Genomic DNA, 13,651 nt, shown 5'->3' with positions numbered 1-13,651 from the left:
ACTAAAGTGTGCATTTTGTTATTAGAAAGAGGTGTGAGGCATCCAAGTAAGTGCTTTAATTCTTTTATTGATATTATGATATATAAATCATGTTTAGGTTGTTATTTTGATTCCTAGTATCATGTTAGGATGATTTTCTTAATTTGATGTTTTGAATGACAACAATGATTCCTAGTATCATGTTTAGGGTAAAGGTTATAATATCAAATATGCTTATTATGATTTCTGTGATGTTTCCTATTTCTTTCCTAAAATTCACGTTAGTATCATGTTAGGGCTATATATTTGATCGTTATTGTTTAGTGACATGCTAGGGTTTGTTATTAATCTTGTTAGTATCATGCCTAGGATCTTGCTATTAATATTATGCTTTAACATGATTATTATGATGATGATTATTATGTTACTTGATGCTTATTATTGTTGTTGCTTGATCACACATTTTATGCATGTTTAAAAAGAATTTGTACTTGTAAACACACTTATATAAGATAATTAATAATCTTGTTAGGGTTAATTTGATTATAATTCAAGTGATCGCCAATAATAGTTTTGTTGTGCATTAATATTCAACCAACATAGATTAAATAAGTTTAGGGTTAACGTATTGATTGCATGTTAGTTAAAAAGCGCACATAAATACGAGAAGAATAAAGTAGAGGCCTATTATTAGGGCAGGTTCAATCTCTTTTTGGTTAAATTTGTACCTTCATTCCTGAAATTCCAGTCATAGTTCCAGACCTATTGGAGTTAACGATCTCTTGGATCGTGAAGGGGTGTAACCTTCACCCTGTGAACGATTTACAAGTTCCTAAAACTTGTTGGCGACTCTTTTGCTCTAGCTTCCTTCCCTTTGGACGCCACCATACTTAAGTGTATGATCACAGTGGGGTTCAAGTTTGGGGTAATGCTTGAAATATTCCCTACACACGGGTACTCACGTGGTAAACAAATTCATTTGCCAGAAATATTAACATGGCTTATAAATTATTTGCCACACATTCTACCATTGCTAATAAACATTGTTGCCGCTTATTATCGTGGCCAATAAGCTTATTTGCCACAAATCTTATATTTTGCATTTTTATTGCCCAATTTGATCAACATACATAGTAAATATATACAAATAAACTTGTATATTTTCATTAATAACAGATTGTAAATTTACACTTTTCATCCCAAAAAAATGAAAAAAAAAATACAAGTATTTAATTAAAGTACACTATAGTTGGAAGTTGGAGCGCACCAGCAACAATAGGCATAGAAGAAGCAATGTCCAACACAACAGCAGCAACTAACTACAACAACAGCGGCAAATCCTGAAGCGTCTTAAACACCTTGCTTTCTCTAACTAGTACACTACACAACATGAACTTCTTTGATTTCAGCCAGCATCTGCTTTCTTGTTTTCGAGATTTTGTCGTTATAACCTACAAGTCCAAAGTTTAATTCACTGCAATTTCAAAAGAAGCATATTTTATTTCAAAAAAAATATTAGCCAATGTAACAGAGGTTACTCAAGGGGAGTATATAGCACACAAAGAAAGAAAGTCTGATCCAAAGTACACTTCCATACAAAAAGATTGGCTAGAGCTTGAGCTCCTCCAATGTGTGATTTCAACAAGTACACTGCTTTCAGGACTTGCATTAACTACACAATTATAAGTTCTAGAACTAATGCCACATATCGAAAAGAAATAGCCTTTTTATACCCGAAAATCCGACACAAATCAGACATTCTTACTTGTATTCCTACGAGTTTGTTGTATCAAAAACAGATAGAACATCAGAGTACACTAATTGCACCTTGGTAAAAGATCTGCAGTATATGAAAATGCAAAAATAAACCAAGCGTTCAAAAGTTTTAAGTCACGTTAAGAAAATAATAGTAAGAAAATAAGAGAAGCTATATTAGCACTTTAAAACCACGCATAATTCTGTGATTGCAATAGACTAGGTTGTGGATATTTCAGGATAAAACCAAGAAATTTCTATGCTTTGAAGAAGTGTTGATATTAGATTTTATCCGAACCGTACAGGATCATGAAGAGAAAAAACTGAGCAAGAAAGATGGCTATAAGAGTGATAATATTGGGGCAGAAAAAAGGGAGCAGAGTGTGTGCGGTGTAGCTAAGAAAGAACGTTAGTGAGGTGGGTCTAATTAAGGAAAACATATGACATTGCAGTAAACATAATCAAGGAAAAAACAATCATGCACATACACTCATACTGAAAGAGACAGAAAATAAAAGAGAGGGAGGGAGGAAGGGAGAGAGAGAGAGAGAGAGGAAGATAAATAAGTTTCAAAGTAGAATAGCTCAATTTACAAGTGCAATTAAATTATCAATGCCCACATAACATAACATCAGCTACAGAAATATTAAAACCCAGAAAATTAAACCAAAACCCACATAATTTGAACTCAAAACATATAAACACATATTAACTAAGAACAATTGCACAAAAAACCCCACAAATATGAAGAAAAATATGAAGAAAAAAAATCAACAGCAAAAACACAATGAAATCATTTCAGTATGTGTGAAGGAACATTGAGGTAATGTCAGCAAGCAATAAACTTTCAAGCTAAGAGAGAGTGTATTTTTAAATTTGGGAACCAAAGAACAAAGTCAGAATGCAAGCTTCCTAATTGTATAAGCAACTGAAGATAGTGGAAAGAATAATGAAGATATATTATATGAGAAACTCGGAACTACTTTAGTGAGAAAGAATATGATGGAGATAGAACACAAATAGAGACACATGATTAGAAACTATCCCTAGAATGACACAAGCCCTTAATTAGAAACTTATTAAAACTTTCAGCAGATGGACCGCAATCTCAGCATACAATTGATTAACAAAATGAATTAAAGTTATAAGTTAGTGTTCAGTAAAGAAGACATGATCATGTTGCAATTAAACAAAGACACATGACTCAAGGATATCCAATGCTTCAGAGTACCGCTCAGTAGCTATGTATCTAAAATTTCATCAAACCAACTGCATACATAAGCACAAAGAAGGAAGCAAACAAACAAGGACTGTAGGATAGTAGGATATTCATTATCACCATCTCTATCATATGGTATGCATTAGCAATAATTGATTTTTTAATGAAGAGAGAAGGAAAAAAATCACTAATATAAGTCTGGCTCAAGTATCAATAGTATGAGGAAGACTGTAGGATAGCAAGCAGCGGAGAGGGAAAGGCAGCAACCAGTAAGAAAGAGGGGAGAAACACTAGGAAGCACTCACAACAAGCAGATGAGGGGGAAAGGCAATGGAAATGGCAAGCAGCAGGGAGGAAAGAAAAAATGAAAAGAAAAATAAAAGATTAAAGTCCATGACTCCAAGTGAAACTTAATTGCACTAATCATAGGGCAGCAGACAGGGGAGGGGGAAAGGCAATGGCAGCCAGTAGGGAGGAAAGAAAAAATGAAAATAAATAAATAAATAAAATTAGAAAAGTTTCATTAATCATCAATAGTTCATTAACTGATTGATAGGAAAGAATAAACATAACATATTTAAATTATAAACTAAGTTACATAACAAAATTTTGCTACAAAACAAGCAAAAAATGGTCTCAAGTTACAGAGCATATGCTTGTACTCTCGGATTCGGACTTGGATCGGACTCCATCGGACTTTGCGCAGAGTCCAAGTCCGATCCACCTCTGTAAGGAATATTTCAAGCATTACCCCAAACTTGAACCCCACTGTGATCATACACTTAAGCATGGTGGCGTCCAAAGGGAAGGAAGCTAGAGCAAAAGAGTCGCCAACAAGTTTTAGAAACTTGTAAACCGTTCACAGGGTGAAGGTTACACCCCTTAACGATCTAGGAGATCGTTAACTCCAATATGTCTGGAACCAAGACTAGAAGTTCGGGGATGAGGGTACAAATTCAATCTAAAAGAGAAAGAACTTGCCCTAATAATAGGCCTCTACTTTATTCTTCTCGTATTCATGTGTGCTTTCTGACTAACATGCAATCATTAGGTTTACCCTAAAGCTGTTTAATCTATGTTGGTTGAATATTAATACACAAATAAATCTATTATTTGCAATCACTTGAATTATAATCAAATTAACCTAAACAAGATTATTAATTATCTTATTAAGCGTGATTGCAAGTACCAATTCCCTTTAAACATACAGAAAAGACGTGATCAAACAATAACAATAATAATAATACATCAAGAAACATGATTATAATCATAATAATAATAATCATCATGTTAAAGCATAATAATAGCAAGATCCTAGGCATGATACTAACAAGATTAATAACAAACCCTAGCATGTCACTAAACATTAAAGATCAAAGCTTTAGCCCTGACATAATACTAACATGCTATCAAGAAAGACAATAAAAGGCTTCATAGAAATCATAATTGATATTATATTCTTTACCCAAAACATGATACTAGGAACTTATAAAACATCCTAACATGATACTAGGAATCAAAATAACAATCTAAACATGATTTCTATATCATAATATCAATTAAACAATTAAAGCACTTACTTGGATGCCTCGTATCTCTTTCTAATAACAAAATACACACGTTCGTAACTTCAAGGAAAATATAAAGCCAACAATTAAATTAAATAATGGAAATAAAGATTAGGGATCAAACCTTCAGAAATAAAACCTTTCACGTCTAGGGCGAAGGCAACTTCGAACTTTTCTAGGTGTGTCTAGATCTTGTGAATGCGGAATTTTATATTTGAGAAAAGGCTAGTTTCGAAAAGACAAAGAGAATATCAAGAATTTCTTGATGAGAGTTGGTGATTGAAAACAAAGGTTTTAGGAGGCTATTTATAACAAAAATCAGCCGGAATATGATAAAAAAGAATCAGAGTTTTGAAAAGAATAAAACACGACGTTGTCGCCTTACAAACCTCTGTCGCCAAACAACAGACGTGTCGCCGTAGCGCCAGGTCTATCGCCAGGCGACAGCCTGTAGTGCGGCGCTGCAGTCAATTTTTCCATGCGTTTTCATATTTTGATAAAATTTAAGCGTACGAAGGGTAAAACTGTAATTTCCTTTAAAACACTTCTTTTAATCTAAATAAAACTCTTAAAACTCAATTATTAATGCTAATCAAATTATGATTCAAAGAACCTTTTAGAAGATTCTAGAAGACTATAATCAATCTTAATTTCATTAGGAATGATAAATCATAATAGGCCCTCCTCTAGATCATTGGGCCGCTTATAAAGATCAAACCGGACCTAGTTTAGTAATTTGGTCATAACTTCCTCATTATTCATCGGAATTGGGCTTATAATATATCGTTGGAAAGATCTTTTCGATCCCAATCCAACTACACTAATATTGGACCCTTGCTATGGACCAAACTAAACTGGATTGGCTATTTTCGTAAAATAGGTTTTCCAAAACAGAGAGAAAGAAAAGAAATAAAACTAACCACAACACTAGACTTCCACACTTTCACTTCATTTGATTATGATTCGACGTGAAAGGTATTCATCATTGGGTTTGGTTTTGGGGAGACATAAATGGGTGTCTGCAGAAGCTCCCAATTTGACTGAGTTTGGAGAAACGCAAGTTTTGAAAACAAAAGTCAAAGTATCGATAGGTACGGAGAATGATTCGGAATTTTGTAACAGTGTAAAAAGAAGTGCTTCGAATCATTTCTATTTGACGCAGACCTGTTCTAATAAAGTCGAGGCATTTTGAATTGTTTGTTGACACGAAAAAATTCAGGAAAAACCTCTGAAATTATTTCAATATTAGACCTTGGACATATAATAGTTCCAAATCAAATCTCTTTAGAAAGATGTTCCTTTGTCTCATGGTAGCTTGCTCCAGTCCCCTTACGAAACTTTCGTTATTGGGTTAGCCATACACTTTACATGTTTCTAGCGATTCACATGGCATCATCAAATGATACAAATCTTAGATAAGAATCTACAACGCACTAGAACGCCCTTATTGACGATCCTTTACTCCGACAGCATCTAGGGTTCCTCGAACAATGTGATACCAAACACCGGGTAAATCCTTAACCCTTCCCCCTCTTACTAAGACTACAGAATCTTCTTGTAAATGATCCTAAATCACTCTTCTAACGCCGATACCTGTAAACTAGCGTTAGTTAAAACAGATAAAAGATTTAAAGAGACGCGTATCTTGCACCGTCGAGCACACGTCTCTAGGAGTAACCGATTGTTACATTGTTGTTGTGAAAACCTTCCACAAGCTAGGGAATGCTATCTTGCTGCTTTGACGATCTTCCTCAAGCTAGGGGATACCGCCTGAAGACTACTACACTTATAACCGCCTCCATTTCCGCTATGATAATCATCTCTATGTGAATTCGACCCTACTTACCCTATTACATTATTAAATGGTTTTGTTAGGAATTTATTTTTGACAGGTGTACGTCAACCTATCAGCTGCAGCAGGACTTCTATGGTGGTGAGTTGTGGTGCGGCTCGTCTGTACTCTCGAGCATCAAGCTTACTTGATGCTGATGAGCAACGCAGCCCCTAAATTTTGAATAGTAAACAGGTGTAGGGATTAAATTTCAAGCGTTAACTCCTAGCTTGAACCCCACTGTGATCATACACTAAAGTACGGTGGCGTCCAAAAGGGAAGAAGATAGAGCAAAAGAGTCGCCAACAAGTTTTAGGAACTTGTAAACCGTTCATGGGATAAAGGTTACACCCCTTAACGATCCAAGAGATCGTCAACTCCATAAGGTCTAGAACCAAATAAGGGTTCGGGGATGATGGTACAAATCCAACCTAATAGAGATCGAACCTGCCCCAATAATAGGCCTCTACTTTATTCTGATTGTATTCATGTGCTCTTTCTAATTAACATGCAATCAATAGGATTAACCCTAAACCTGTTTATCTATGTTGGTTGAATATTAATGCACAAAAAAACTATTATTGGCGATCACTTGAATTTATAATCATAATAAACCCTAAACAAGATTATTAATTATCTTCTTAAGCGTGATTACAAGTACCAATTCCCTTTAAACATGCAATAAAAGTGATCAAGCAATAAAAATAAATATCAAGCAACATAATAATAATCAATATCATGAATAATAATTATAATAATCATAATAATAATAATAATATCATCATAAATAAAATAATCATCATCAAAATAATAATAATCATAATATTCATAATCATCATAAATAAAATAATCGTCATCAAAATAATAATAAATTATTACAATTATAATCATAATCATGTTCATGTTAATATTAAAGCATAATAATAATAGCAAGATCCTAGGCATGATACTAACAAGATTAATAACAAACCCTAACATGTCACTAAGCAATAAAAATCAAATCTTTAACCCTAACATGATACTAACAATCATAAATATTAGGAAGAACATAGGAAGCATCGCAGGAATCATAATAAGCATATTTAATATTAAAAATACCCTAGACATTATACTAGGAATATCACAACAACAATCTAAACATGATTTCTACATCATAATATCAATAAAAATCATTAAAGCACTTACTTTGATGCCTCGTACCTCTTTCTAATAACAAAATACACACGTTAGTAATTTCAAGAAAAATAATAATCAAAACAATTAAATTAAAAAATTGAAATAAAGATTTGGGACCAAACCCTCAGAAATTAAACCTTTCACGTCTAGGGCGAAGGCAGCTTCGAATACGGCTAGGTGTATCTAAGTCTTGCGAATGCGGAATTTTGTATTTGAGAAAACAAAGTTTAGAAAAAGAAAGAGAGAGAGAGAATAATCAAGAAAATCTTGATGAGAGTTGGCGAATGAAAACGGAGTGTTTAATACGTTATTTATAGAGAAAATCAGCCAAAAAGATAAAATATCAAAACAGAGCACTTGGCGCACGCAAAACGAGATTGGCGCGCGCAAAACAATGCTGGCGCCAGCACCAGGCTATTGGCGCCAGGCGCCAATGGCTGGCGTTTGGCGCTTATTTTAGAAATTCACGCATTTTTGTTTTTATCATATCTTTTGATCCGGAAGTCCAAATAAGGCATATAATATGTCGTTAGAAATTTCTTAAAGTCTACTTTCCAACCCAATTAGAATAAGATTAAAATATTTTGTAGATAAAAAGATATGGCCAAAATAGTGGAAGGGTGTCAGTTTTGGATAGAGTTTCATGTCTCATTCATATCTTTTTCGTTATAACTCGGATTTAATATTATAATATATCATTGGAAAGATAATTACAAGATCTATCCAACCATATAAAATTTGGATAAATATTATGAGGCACGAAATTAAAATCTGAATATATTCCACTTCGTACAAAACAAGGATTCTTAAAAGGAGTAGTTTTATTCAATTTCAAACTCTTTAAAACATAATTATCAATCCTAACTCCATTAGGATTTAAAAGAACCTTCTAGAGTATTCTAAAAGACTATAATCAATCCTAATAGCTTTAGGAATGATAATTAATAATAGGCCCTCCTCTAGATCATTGGGCCGCATATAAAAACCAAATCGGGCCCAGTTTAGTATTTTAGGCATAACTTCCTCGATATTCATCGGAAATGGGCTTATAATATATCGTTGGAAAGGTCTTTTCAAACCCCATACAACTACACCATTATTGGATCCTTATCATGGACCAACCAAACTGGATTGACTATTTTCTTAAAATAAGTTTTCAAAAATAGAGAGAAGAGAAAAGAATTAAAACTATCCGCAACACTAAACTTTCCACACTTTCACTTCATTCGATTATGATTCGACGTGAAAGGTACTCATCACTGGGTTTGGTTTTGGGGATACACAAATGGGTGTCTACAGAAGCCCCCACTTTGACTGAGTTTGGAGAAACGCAAGTTTCGAAAACCAAAGTCAAAGTATCGATAGGGACGGAGAATGATTCAGAACGTTTTGCGATCCTAAATCACTCTTGTAATGCCGATACCTGCAACCTAGCATTAGTTAAACAGATAGAAGAGTTAAGAAACGCGTATCTTGCACCGTCGAGCACACGTTTCTGAAAGTAACCGGTTGTTTTGATGACCTCCTACAAGCTAGAGAACGCCATCCCGCCTGAAAACTGCTACGCCCGTAACTGCTTCCAAATTAGAAGACTGCTTCGCCTGAAACGATCCTCCTCCGCTATGATGATATTCCACGTCCAAGGGAATATCATCAAAGATTATTTCTCTCGAAATTACCTTCAGTTGTTTGTGACAACTCTCCACAAGCTAGGGAACGCCACCTTGCTGTTTCGATGTTCACTCGTCTCTGAACAAAGAGCTTCTTTTTTGATATGACTCGAATTTCCGCTGTGATAGTCTTCAAAAAGATCACTGCTTTTTAATCCTTAATGCTTCTATGCCAGTACGTCGGCGCTTTGCTGCTTGTGAACCAGTATGTCGGTGCTTTTGCTGTGATGACAATCCTCTTTTCTTTGGGAATAGTTGCCAATGCTTCGTAACAATCCTTCATAAGAACTTTGCTACGATCGACATTCCACATCTTGGAATATAACTCTTGAAAGCAATCCACCTTGGAAATTTGCTAAGGCTATGCGACAATCCTTTTAGGAAATTATTGCCACAATTGACAATCCGCGTCTTGGAATATTTGCAAAAAAGAGTAGACCGACAATCCACTTCAGGAAAATTTTCCACTTGATGAAATGAATGACAATCCACGTTGAGGAACTTTTGCCGAAATTTATGATGAGTAAAGACCTACGACAATCCTTTTGGGAAATTTTGTCATAGGGAACTGGGTGTATGACAATCCAATCTCGGAAAACTTGCCAAAGATCTATGAATTTATGACAATCCGAACTTGGAAAAACTTGCCAAACAGAGAAGGAGCACGACAATCCACGCTTGGAAACCTTGCCAAGGATGACAATCCAATTTTGGAAAATTGTCGTTGAAGAAGATGCACGACAATCCATTTTTGGAAATATTGTCAGTTGGTGATGACAATCCAATTTTTGGAAAACTTTGTCGTTTAATAAGAATGCACGACAATCCATATTTGGAAATATTGTCGTTTAAGTGCTTGCTTTTGAACCGATTGTAATGAGCCAGTGTCTTAGGCGCTTAAGCTAAGTGAGACGATTTTTTGTCAGGTCAATCACATACTACGATTGTAATCGGGCCAACTACTAATCATGTCAAATTGCTTATAGGGGCTAACTGGCGTACCAAGGAACCCGAAATTGCTGCATGAGATCGAAATCACCTTTCTGAGAGGCTTCGAGCTCTGTCGTTGCTGAGATATTTCTGGCGCCAGAAATTGGAGTTGGGTCTTCCCTATTCTGCTGCACCTGTATTTATTTTTAACTATAGAACTTTGCCAATCTCTTTAATTATCTTAGGGTTGACCTAAGGTTTAACGTCGCTTGACTCAATAACTTGACACGACTCAAGGTATAAACTTGACTCGATATGTTTGACTGACTCGAGGTTGACTCGACTCAAAGTGTAATGACACGTGTGGCTCGTGACCCGTGTGTGCATTGTATTATGAGTGTGCGACTCGATAATGCAAAAAAGCAAAAATTTTCCGTCATTTTTGTGGAGGGTACCGACTTTCTCTCGAAAAAGAAAGATGCGAAAAAAAAATCCAAGTTTTGAAGGTACTTGTTGAATGAACTTAGTCAAATGTTGTTTGATACTGTCTCTCAAGGTGCAAGGATTAATCCATCTTGGGATATCTCAACTGTTGACTCAATGATGAAAGCATTTGGGTAACTTAGGCACGGAGGCTAAGCACTTCATACTTCGTGATGTAATGACAATTATGATTGATGAGTGATGTGACAAGGCATGCTTTAATGTTAAGATTTCATGACAAAGGGTTCCTAAGGGAAATATATTTGGTCATGTATCTGTGCGGTGTGTGAAAGTGACACTAAAGCTAAGCCACAAGAGCTAAGTGTGTGGAAAGATATTATTATTAGAAGAGTCAAATAATGGTGACTCTTAGGCTAGGTAGGCTAATGATGTAGGGATCAAGCCCCCAAGTCTAGCTCTAAGTGAATAGGGATGAGCACAGGGATCCCTTGATATGATCAATTATGAATGTAAATATGAATGCATGTTTATTACGGCCACACCTCGATGTGAGGTTGCCTACGTATCCGTTAGGAATCAGCCGAACGTAGCTCTAGCCGAACCTCGCATAAGTGTGTATACCTCAAAAAGGTCTTTTTAAGGGTTGTAACGCGGTTAGGCTAAAGGCTAAAGAAGAAGGGGATAAAGGCTCAAAACCCTAGATAAGCCCCCAAGGTGTGCAACCTCGCTTTTGAATCTTTATATATATTTATGCTTGAATTTCTACTCTTTTTTAGCTCTTGTTTTTTTTTTTTTTTTGCTTTAGCATCTTTTTTATTTTTATAAGTGTGGGCAATCCCTGATCATGCGGTCTATCACTCACTTAGCATTCATGTTTCTCAGGCACGGTACCGAGCACTCGATAAGAGACGCAATCTGAGACGTGTTCTTATCGAAGATATTTTCATATCAAAGACATTGGAACACTTGCCCGTTTGTACACTTTATTTATTTATTTTTGCTTATCTTTGCTATTTTATTCTTTTGAATTTGCTCAAGCTTTTTGACATTGCATAAGTTACACACCATCCCATCCCAAGGTTAGGTAGATGTAGGTTGAAAAAAGAAAGGTCTATCGTCAGACGAGGCTCAAAGTGGTTTATGAAGAAAGGATGTATAATTGAAGGGTGAAATGAGATATTATGTGGCTACAAGGGGTGCCTTAAATCATTGGTATACCTTGTGCTTAATTCGACATGGATTTTTTTTTAATGCAATGCAATGCGATGATCATATGCAAGGAAATAAATGCTCATTTTATTAAAAAGGAAAAAGGAAAAAAAAAACTACAAAATTAATCTAAAGGAAAAGAAAATGTGCCTATGTTAGACTTATTGGGGAAAGGAAAAAAAATGAAAAAGAAATAGAAAAAGAGGTCATGAAAACTTGTCGTTGAAGCTCGCCTCTGTCTTGTGTTGTTTGCTCCGACATCATCCAGTCTTCTCGCTAGCTAGAGGCAATGGGATCTTATTTGCCTCTATGAGATCTTGAATGAGGTTTTGAAACCTGTAGCATTCATCAGTAGTATGACCACGCCCTCGATGGTAATTGCAATAGGAGTTTAGATTCCATCTCGAAGATCGATTTTCTGGTGTTGGATCCTCGGTAGGGTCAATAGGTTTGATTAATCCTCGATCATAAAGACGATCAAAAGCAGCATCGTAGGTCATTCCAATGGGTGTGAACTCTCGCCTGGGTTTCCTTTTAGATCCTTGATTGTCCATGGCTAAGACACCATTATGGTCAAAGGTACTAACATTATTACTAGAGTGGGCGTTTTTGGAAGAAGAAGGATTGTCGTTCTTCTTTCCTTTCCAGCCACCGTGGTTACTATTGTTAGTAGCTTTTTGCTTTGCGAGGTCGTCTTCAATTTCAATTCCGATGTCATAAACGGCCTTGAAATTATTCAAGTTATGTTGATATTTTAAGTGCTTTGAATACTTTTCTTGGAGATTCTTGATAAACATCCTCACAGACTCCTTTTCAGTGGGGACCTCAATCATTTTGGCGGAAGTTTCCCTCCATATATTAAAGAAAGAAGTAAAGCCTTCATTCTCTTTTTGTCTTAGCATCTCAAGTTGTCTATGGTCGGTTTCAACTTGGATATTGCACTTGTACCTATCAACGAAAGCGTTCACTATCGATTCCCAGGTAGAGGTTTTCTCCTTGTCAAGGGAGAAGAACCATTGTTAGCAAACGGTTTCAAGAGATAGTGGGAACAGAGAGGGGAAAACCTTCTTATCGATACCCTTAATGTTCATTATAGTTTCGAAAGCTCTTAGATGAAAATAAGGGTTATCAGTTGCCTCATTTAGGGATGTCAGTGGCGTTGAAATTATGCGGAAGAAGTTCCTTGTCCAGCGAGACCCCTTGTGAACTCATGCCCTGAAATTTATAGTCACTAGATAGCTTGCTTAGACTCTCTTGTATGAGGTTCATTTGTTGTTGCTTCACGGGATCATCGATCTTGAGTGTGAGTAGCTTCAGTGTCTCAGTCACGGTAACCAGTTGGTCCCTAAGATCATTGACTTCTTCTTGGCTTGCCATTATCTTTTTAGCCATCCTCTTTTAACGAATCGGTTTATCAAAAAGCGAGACTTGAATAAAGAGGTTGTCCTTGATTAATCGCCCTTCTCTCCTCGACCAAGTACTGTGGAAAAGGAATTTGGGGATATTCATTGTTAATTATTTAACTCAAGCTTTATTCAACATGCAATGGATGGAGGAAGTGAATAAATATTGGAATAGAGTGTGAAAGAAAAATGATGTAGATGGAGGGGTATGAAGAATTAGGAATAGAATGTACCCCCCAACTCAAATGACGGAAAAAACCGACTCATGCGTGAACCTAAAACATGGTCATGGTGGTGCATACTCAAAGTGTGTGCTAAGACTAGTGAGTGTAGGTGGCATGTTAAGACTCTTGTCATGACCATGTGGCTAGACTATGTGACTAGACTCAAGCAAAGACTAAGTTAAGACTTCACGTATATGCATTAAACTTGACAGACTGTGGTATTTTAGTCATAACTTTTGATCT

The sequence above is a fragment of the Chenopodium album genome, chromosome 2 (assembly GCF_948465745.1).
Source record: "Chenopodium album chromosome 2, dcCheAlbu1.1, whole genome shotgun sequence".
NCBI classification, from domain to species: Eukaryota; Viridiplantae; Streptophyta; class Magnoliopsida; order Caryophyllales; family Amaranthaceae; genus Chenopodium; species Chenopodium album.
The sequence above is the reverse complement of the archived record's forward strand: the minus strand, read 5'-3'. Positions refer to the sequence as shown.